Below are 9994 nucleotides of genomic sequence, written 5' to 3'. Positions count from 1 at the left end.
CATGGTATGATTGTCCTGCAAAACCCCAGGCCCTTCCTCACACACCTGGTCCAAAGGTTAGAGAAGCTGAAGGATGACCCAGGGGAAGGCTGGGAAGTTCTAGGCCCAGCTACAACTGGTAAGTCAACAGATCAGCACCAATACGTATAAGCCACCAAGTTGCTTCTTGGCATTCGCAGAGGCAGCTAGGCTAGGCATGAGGCTGTCAAAGCCCTCTGGCCAGTCACTTCAGACGGAGAACAGTTTCATGAGGGTCTCCTCATAAGGCCACCGGATCCAGGCAGAGAGTGACAGTGTGCCTTAGTCCCCAGAACCAGGGAACCAGATGAATGACATCCTGCTCTCACAGCAACATTTGCAACATGCTGCGGATAGCCTACACGATGCTCTGCCACCTGGACGTTACTGTTGCAGCCAGCTGTAGAGCACATGATGCCCCTTTTGCACAGGGATGTGCTGGAGGAGTTTGTTTCCCTGTGCCCAGGGAGCTTGGTGTCACAAGCCAAAGTGAAGCCAGCCTGGAATGAGAAGGAGGTAATAAGCTGAGCAGGGTTCCTAGAGGCAAAACTCCAGACTACAGCCCCAAATCTCTACCTTCAGAATACCAGAGATTCATTTCTATGTGGTGGATGTGGTTTGGTATGTACAAATTGGCTGCATGGTGATTGGTTGTGCCGTCTCAAATTAAGAGTATCACAATTATTTTTTAAATATATGATATGAAAAAGTCCAGTTGATCTGAAGTATTTTTGTATTAGCAAAATAAATGGATTACATTTGTCAATGAAAAAAGGGAGACGTTAAATTCTTTACTTTTGTCATATATTTTGTAATGACCATAAAAATAATTTCTAATCAATGGTAACTAATAAGAATCTGAAGATCATTCCATCAAGTGGTCAATTACCTAATTCACTGGTTATTTTTAGCACCACTCATGGTGGAATAACCAGTTATCTTTCCTGATCTGCTGAAATATGAAGTAGACAGTATCACCTGTGATGTAATCTAGCCAGAAATATTTAACCTGAATCTATCGAGATTTAAGATGTAAATTCCAGTTTCCAGGAAATGCAGGAGACAGAGGAACAAGATAAATGACACCAGGGGAAGTAATTAAATTAGGGATTATGCTTCCATTTATTGGGTCATAGTGTTTTTCATTAAAATTTTTAATGTTCTCTGTTAAGATCCTGTAACTTTTTTTGTAAGATTTAGTCTAAAGACTTTCTATTCTTTATTAAGATTATAAGACATACCTGGCTAAAAATTAAATTTTCTGTTTGTTGTTGGAGTGAAAAATAAAATTAAGATTCAAATTGCTGCAAAAAAATTTTAAAAAATCACATTTCATGTGATACTCTAAGATATACATTGTACCATCAACGAATATGGGGTATTCTTTCAAAAAATTGACCTGAATTTCATCTATCTAAATGTGTTCCTGAAATACAGAACATAGAAAATGGGCACCTCATGGGTGTGATTCTCAAAATCTATAATATGGGAAATTTTACAAAACAAATTACCCAGTTTGTTCAGTAAAATGTGTTTTTATTTCTCTAAAGGTTTTCTTTTTTCTTTTTTTTTTAAGAGAGGTAGAACCTGTAGATTAAATAGACTTAATAAGCATATAATTCACATGCCAAGAGTAGACCTTGTTTTTATCCTAAATTGAACAAACTGTAAAAATATAATAAAATCAGGGAAATTTGAATAGTAACTGAATATTTGATAACATTAGGCAATTATTGCTAACTTTTAATTGTGATAGTGCATTATTTTTATGTTTAAAGAAAAGTATGCTTATCTGAAGCATTTACATATTAGAAGATGCATGCTTTTGTTTTAAAATAATCTATATGTGTTAGGTTAGGGAGGAGGTGGTTGGGTATATGTATAATAAAATAAGATTGGCCATGAATTATTAGCTGTTTAAGCTCAGGGATGGGTACATAGGGGTTCACCATTTCTCTCCTTATTATGTATTTGAAATTTTCCTTAATGAAAATTAAAACTCAAAAAAAGAGAGAAAAGCTAAAAATATATGTTTGCATTTTTAAGCCCATTTTAAATTATTCATGGGTTGAATAAATGTAACTAAATGAAAATGCAAATATTAGTATAAAAACATGGGATGTTATCACATTAAGGAAATTTCATAGTCAAACATGTTTACAATAAATAAATAGAAAAACTAATATTTAATAAATTAAAATTTCAACTGCATTAGTTGGGAAAATAATAAAAGAATAAATTTAATGTGGAGAATAATGAGTAAATTCAAAGCATAAATTAAGGAGATGGAAAACAATGATGCAATGGCTATCAACAGCGTGTAAGTATAAGCATCTCAGTAGATGATTACAATTTCTTGGCAAATTAGGAATAGAAGGACATTAATTTGATAAAGTGAATCTACCCAAATCCTTAATCTTGATTTGAAGCATCATAAGTGGTCCCTTTAAAATCAAGAACTAGGTGAGCATAGTTCATATCACTGTTTCCAGACAGTACTGAGCTGGAAGGTCATAGCTATGCCCATAGTAAAGCCAAATAAATAAATAAAAATAATAACTATTTGAAAGGGAGAAACTATATTCTTGTTATTTGCAGATAATATGCTCATCTACAAAGAAAACCCAACATTATATACAGAAAAAAATATTTGAATTAATAAGTGTTTAGACAGATATCTAGATATAAAATCAATATGGAAAAATATGTGCTTACTGAAATTCATTTACTTCTAACTGTGGGGTTTGTAGGTTCGTGCAATGATCCAGAAATAAAAGTGGGGTTTACTAGCTTTGTTCTATCTGCATGAGGTCAGACATTGAAGGTGAACTTCATTCACATCGAATGCAGCTCTCACCATCCAGCCTTTAGACAGGAGTTGTCAACATCGGCTGCACATTAGAATCACGTGGGGAGCTTTCAAGACTTCTGATGCTTGGGTACCACCTCCAGAAATGCTGATTTAATTGGTCTGTGTTATGGCCATCAGGATTTTAAAGATCTCAGTTAAACTGAGAACTATTTTGAGAGCGGAAAAGTAAGTGATTTAAGTACCTCTGCTCTCACCCCAGGACCTGTGCCTCAGGTTCTTGGCTTGTAGTAATAACGTTCAAACTAGGCTCCAAGGAGCTCATGTATTAATGATTCAATTTACCTGAGTTGTACCAGAGCTCCAGCTTGGTTTTTGGCATATTTTAACTAAGACTTTGAAGCTTATATATCCCTTAGTACAGAATTTCTCCCCAAACCCCTGATGGTATTTATGAAAAATACAAATTACTAGACCATTTCCCAGACTCTGAAGGATGGAGGGATTTGGTCTCTAAACAAAAGCCCAAATTAGTCTTATAATCAAGTAAGTTAAAGAAATGCTGCAAAAATGAAGCCCTTAACTTTATTAAAGTATATTTTATATTTTATCATTTTATCTACTTTACTGATAAAAGACCAGAATAAAACTTTTACTTTCTATCATCGGGAAACATACTTATATTTATTTACTTCAAAAGGTATATAAGGGCATAGGGGCATCCTTGTCCTGGTGACATTCTCCAAGGAGAGGACAGTCTTGAACTCATTACAAACTGCTTCTTCACCCAGACAAAAAAAGACATGGCATCACCATCATGGCTTGGGTAAACAATGGCTTTAAATCATCAGTTTTAGAAAGATTACTGTATTCAAGCAAAATGCCCAGGAAATAGTTTAGTTGAAAACGCTTCTTCTGTATACAATATTTCAGGATGAATTATAACCTTAACAATAGGAAGCATCAGACAACTGTGGCCTCCTTAAGCATTTTAAGAGTTTAGGGTTGGTTGGCATTGACTACAGAAGAAAACAGCCAGTGGCTGTTAGAGCAGGCGGTCAATTCATCTCTCCTGACAGAGATTTCAGTTACACTGAACTGTTTTCAGTCTGCACAGTTAATAGGCAGTTATTGGGACAATATTATGAAACTCACTAATGTATAAGCAAGTCCCACATTTCAAAGCTTTGGGTTTGAGAAGGCTTCATTTTAATTGGATTTCGTGGTAACTTGTATGCTATAGAAGTGTCTACATGAAGGTTTTAACTGAAATATAAATCTCATGTTGTGTGAAAACTTCTGTCAACAATCTTCCGAGCACCAGATATACTTAAACTAAAAGATGTAGTAAGTTTCAGTTATAAATAATTACAGTAGTATGGGTGAACATAAGTCTTGAACAGTGCAATATCTCTGGTCTCTTTGAAATAGCTTGTATATCAAAAATAGATACTTTAATAGGATGAACGTCTCTCATCAAAGATGTTCAAGATTAATACTGCTTTTTCAGAGCTAAATGTCTATGTACTAGGTAATGTGAGGACCATTCATTCTGATTAAATGGTTCTTTAGGATGCAATCTGAAACAAGGCTAATTCTCTCATTCATGAAACTGTTAATGGTTTCAGTAAGAAGTAAATGCCATTAATCAATTAGAGCTAAATAGATATTTTGCCAACCTTTTAAACAGGTGTTTTTAATATTGGAAGAGAATTTGACATACTAAAACAAAACAACCATGAAGCCAAGAGAAACAGAGCCTTGTTTGGATTTTCATCTTTTATGGCAATGCTTTTAACTTTCTGATTTTAGTGATTTTTCAAAATGAAACAAACTTGATAAGTTAGGAAATTTTTCCAATTATTTTTCTATGAAATTTATAATTTTGTATATCTATGTACATATATAATATATGGAAATATATATAATATATTTGAAAATATAAATATGGAAATACAGATATAGAATGTGTGTGTATAAGGCTGAAATTTAAAAATTTGTATATAATTTGAAGAATCAAGAGCAAGAAGCTTCTCAATGACTATTTGTACCCAAATTTACATTGGTTCACTTTATGTAGAGTATTCCATTCATGCACACGTTGAACTTGCTGCCTTATTTAAAAAAATACATATTAATTTATTTGAATGAATATTCGTCAATGCTGCTTTTAGGTAAGCTATATGGCAGTACTATGACAAAAACCACAACATGTTTCAAAGTCTCCTTCTTAGCAAAATGTATCTTTAAATTAGGTGGTTTGAAAGTACATTTACTGTTAGAGTAAGAAGGGGTGATTTATTATAATACCAGTATATATAATGCCTTAATGGCTTATATTTCACTTTTTATCTCACACTACAATTTTAAATGTATAAGAGAATTTAATTTCTGAAATAAGGAGATAGATAGAAGGAGACAATGACTGCAAACTATTCAGCTCCTTGTAACAGGTTGTTTCCTATGAGAATGAAATAACAATGTAAGCAAAATACACAATAGGCTGTCAAATACAGGCTGCTCACCTTGGTCTGATCCATTCCCAGACTTCACCCACTTAACTTCTGGTTTCCAAGCATATGTGCATCACGGGAGAAACCCTGTGACACTCTGAAGCAGATCCATTTGAACCTCTTGCTACAAGTAAAAAGCAACAGCCACCACGACAGAAACAAAAAACCCTCCCACCGTACCACTGGTATCTTAGCATTCCCATCTGTGGACTAAGAATGGCACTTGTTCCTGGAAAGAGGAGATGAACTGATAGGAAAAGCGGCAGATACAAGGAATACTACTGTGGTAAAGCACAGAAAACCGTCAGAGTAAACAGATAGGGACAGTATTGAGACTGAGAAAAGCTGTGATGGACAAACTGCAAAAAATATGAGTAGTAGTAACAATATACTTGACATGACAATAGATGTCAAATAGAGACTGGTTAAACAAGATGTTCTCATGTATTTAGAAAGAAGATGAAGCACAATCAATAGTTCACTCATTTTCTTCAAGGAATACATACTTATTCTGACGTTAAAGAAACAAATTCAGAAGTCTCTGGTTGTAGTATCTGAAGTTATTTTAGTGAGATCCATATGAATTACCAAAATAACTTTGACACCATAAGTTGATTAGTTTAGTGGGACAACAAATAATACATTTGAGAATAAATTTGCTCGGCTTGTTGGGTATCTTGCTATTAATATGACAGTCAACGGTTACTAGTCCTTCTAAAGTTTAAGAAAGAGAAAAGAAAACAATAGCTTGAAGTGCTTGGCACAAAAAGGGTAGTTCTGAGTACCTTGATATTACACTATAGTCTGTGATCATCAGAACAAAAGCTTCTATAATCTTTATACCAGGAGTAAGCTTGAGTGTAGGAATTGAAAGACAATGTTTTCTTTGTATATATCTAGCAAAATAAATTTTCATGGGGGTCCTGAGCTAGTGTGTAGGATCTTTTTATTGATTGGCAAATCATCTGATTGCAATCATCAAATTCTATTGCTTTACCTGTGTGCCCAGCAGAGACTGTTTCTTCCATCAGAAATATTCGTTGATGTGCTTTTATTGCAATCATTTTTATTCCTAAATTTCAGAATTTTTTGTTATATGGTAACCATTATACTAAAAATCTTAACATACTTTTCTTTTAAATGAAAAATTAAATTGTTTCATTCAAGAAGCTATAATACTATGCTAACACATATATATGGAATCTAAAAAAAATGGTACTGATGAACCTAGTGGCAGGGCAGGAATAAAGACACAGACATAGAGAATGGACTTAAGGACATGGGAGAGGGGAAGGGGAAGCTGGGGCAAAGTGAGAGTAGCATTGACATATATACACTACTAAATGTAAAATAGATAGCTGGTGGGAAGCCGCTGCATAGCACAGGGAGATCAGCTCGGTGCTTTGTGACCACCTAGAGGGGTGGGATAGGGAGGGTGGGATGGAGACGCATGAGAGAGAGGATATGGGGATATAGGTATGCATATGGCTGATTCACTTTGTTGTACAACAGAAACTAACACAGCATTGTGAAGAGGTATAAAAAAACCCCACAACATTGTAAATAAACTACACTTCAATCAAAAAAAAGAACATTAAAAGAAAGTAAACAGCAGGATCATAAACCTAAGATTCTGTCACAATAAAATCCTTAACTGATAAAATAACCTGAAACTCAAAGAAAAAATACTTGCCTCAATTAAAAACATATCTTTAATGTTAGAATGAACAACTAGGAATATGTCAATCCACTGATTTAAAACAAGGCTGAAGATAAAAAAGGTCCATCCTTATTTTGTTTCCATCTTCCAAATACATGAGAATCTATCTTCAAACCTGGAAATATAGTACAAAGAATTCAAAGAGGGAACTGCTGTCTGAAAGGTGAAGAATCATTAGGAAAGCGCACAGTTGCTTTTAAACATTAATTCATGTTCAAGTCTTGTTCAGTTCGTATTACATAGTACTGGAATAATTTACAGATATTATTCAGTGTGGAGCATCTTTGAGAATTCATGAAAAGGAAAAGATGTTCTAAAATAGAATAATCTGTTATCTTGAGTTTTAAATAACATTATGGATCAGATTTTCGAAAGTATAGACAAGTGAACTTGATAAAAACTTTTTCCTTATTTTTTATTGCTAGATTCTTCTAGTTTTGATTATGCAGTATGGTCTGGTTATGCATTCTTTTCAGAACATTTTTGCCATGTTCCAGGCACACCACAATATTTTTATTTTTTAAAACTGAATATATGTTCACTCATAGTGCCATGATTGTTTTGTGAATTATTTATTAAGGAATAGCTTGCATAGAAAAAAGCATACAAATAAAGTGTATAGCTTGATCAATTTTTAAGACTCTACTTAGACATGTAAGCACAACTAGAACAATAAACTATGTTCTCATCTCCCTAGAAGTACTTCCTTCCTGTTTCTTTTCTCCCCAAAAGAGTCACCACTGTGAGAACTTCTAAAACCAAAGAGTAGTTTCAGATATTTTTGAACTTTATATAAATGCAACATGGTCTCTTTGTGCCTGGCCTTCATTATTCAACATTTCAGTTATGAGGTTCATCCATATTGATGTAGGAAATTGTAGTATAACAATTTTTCTTGCTGTATCACATTGCAATATGTGAACATGTCACCATTTACATATATATTCTGTGTTGTTGGACATTTGCGAAGTTTAAAACTTGGCATTATTATGTGCAGTTCTGCTATAAAAAGTCTAGTCTAGCACTGAGTATCTGCTGAATGTGTAAATGCATTTCAGTTGGCTGTACACTAGAAATAGAATTACTGGGTAATAAAGTACACATGTGACTCTTCATTAGACTTTGCTAAACAGATGGCCAGAGCAGTCATACTCTCTCCAGCAGAGTATCAGATAGCTCCGATCCTTGCAACACTTTGGGCTATTATATGATTATTTTTAACTTTAGCCATTTTCTTATGGGGAGTCATGTAGTGGTATTTCATTGTGGTTTATTTTTTATTTCTCTTAAGTCTAATGAAGGTGAGCGACTTTTCAGTTGTTTGTTATGCATTTGGATATACATTATTGGAAAGATCCGGCACATTCTGGTTTTCATTTTTCTAATGAGGTTTCTGCTTTTTTACTTTTGATTTGTATGATTTCTTTATCTATTTTGCATTGAATCTATAGAAAAATTCGAGGAGAGTTATCCATCATATTGAACCTTCTGATTCATGAATATGGTATAATCCTTCTACGTATTTAGATTATTTAAATTTTCTCACCAATGCTTTGCAGTCTTCAATGTAGAAGCCTTGAATATTTTCATTAGTTTTATTCTTATGTATTTGATGTTTTGATGCTACTGAAAGGGCAGTTTTATGAATTTCCTGTTGTACTTGCTTGTTGCTGGAATGAAGAAATTCATTTATTTTTATATATTTACCTTGTATCATAATTTTGTATCCAGAGATTTTGCTTTAATAGTTTTCCCACAGATTCCTTTGGATTTTCTAAAGGTAAGATGATATCAAACACAAGCAGTGATTATTTTATTACTTCTTTACTTGACTTTTTGTCATTTATTTCCATTTCTGACCTCACTGCATGTATTAAAAACTCTGAAACAATGTTGAATCTAATTGATGAAGAGAATATTCTTATCTCATCCCCAAAATAAAGGGGAAAACTTCTATATTTCACAGTTAAGTGCGATGATTACTGTAGGCATTTTGTAGTCATTATTTCCATTTTTAGTTTGCTAAGAATTTTTTTTAATGCATGATAATTAAATGTTATCAAATCTTTCCTGGATTCCTAGATATGGGCATTTGACTTTTCTCCTTTTATTTTTTTTCATGTGCCAAATTAGATTGATTTTTAACACCTTTATTGAGATATATTTCACACACAAGTGCACAATTTATTGGTTGTCAGTATATTTAGAGAGTTGTGCAATCAGTACCATGATTTTACATTTCCATCACCTCAGAAAGATACCTCATACACATTTGCTGTCACTCTCCATTTCCTGCCCCACACAACCCTTTGTGCCCTAGCAATCAATAAAATAATCGCTGTTTCTACAGATTTGCCTATTTTGGACCTTTCATATAAATAGAATCCTACAATACGTGTTCTTTATGACTAGCTTCTTTCCCTTAGCATAATATTTGAAGGTTGATGATGTTGTAGCATGCATCAACACTTCATTGTTAATATTAAATAATGTTCCACTACATGGATACATCACACTTTGCTTATCCATCTGTTGGTGGGGATTTGGCTTATTTCCACTTTTTAGCTATGACAAAATGCTATTAGGAACATTTGTGTACAAATGTGTTTTTATTTCTTTTGGGTATATATCTAAGAATTGCTTGGTCTTATGGTCACTGTATGTTTAACATTTTGGGAACTGACAAACTGTTCTCCCAGATGACTATATCATGTTAAATTCCCACAAAGGATGGATACAAAGGAGGGGTAAGTATTCCAAAGTCTCCACATCCTTGTTGGCACTTGATATTGTCTGTCATTTTTGTTACAGCCATCCTAGTGGCTAACAAGTGCTATCTCATTGTGGTTTTGATTTGTATTTCCTAATGATTAACGGTGCTGGACTTCTTTTCATGTGCTTGTTGTGATTTTTATGTCTTCTTTAAATAATGTC

This window comes from Balaenoptera ricei, chromosome 5 (assembly GCF_028023285.1).
Source record: "Balaenoptera ricei isolate mBalRic1 chromosome 5, mBalRic1.hap2, whole genome shotgun sequence".
Classification (NCBI taxonomy): Eukaryota; Metazoa; Chordata; class Mammalia; order Artiodactyla; family Balaenopteridae; genus Balaenoptera; species Balaenoptera ricei.
Note: the sequence above shows the minus strand (reverse complement) of the source record.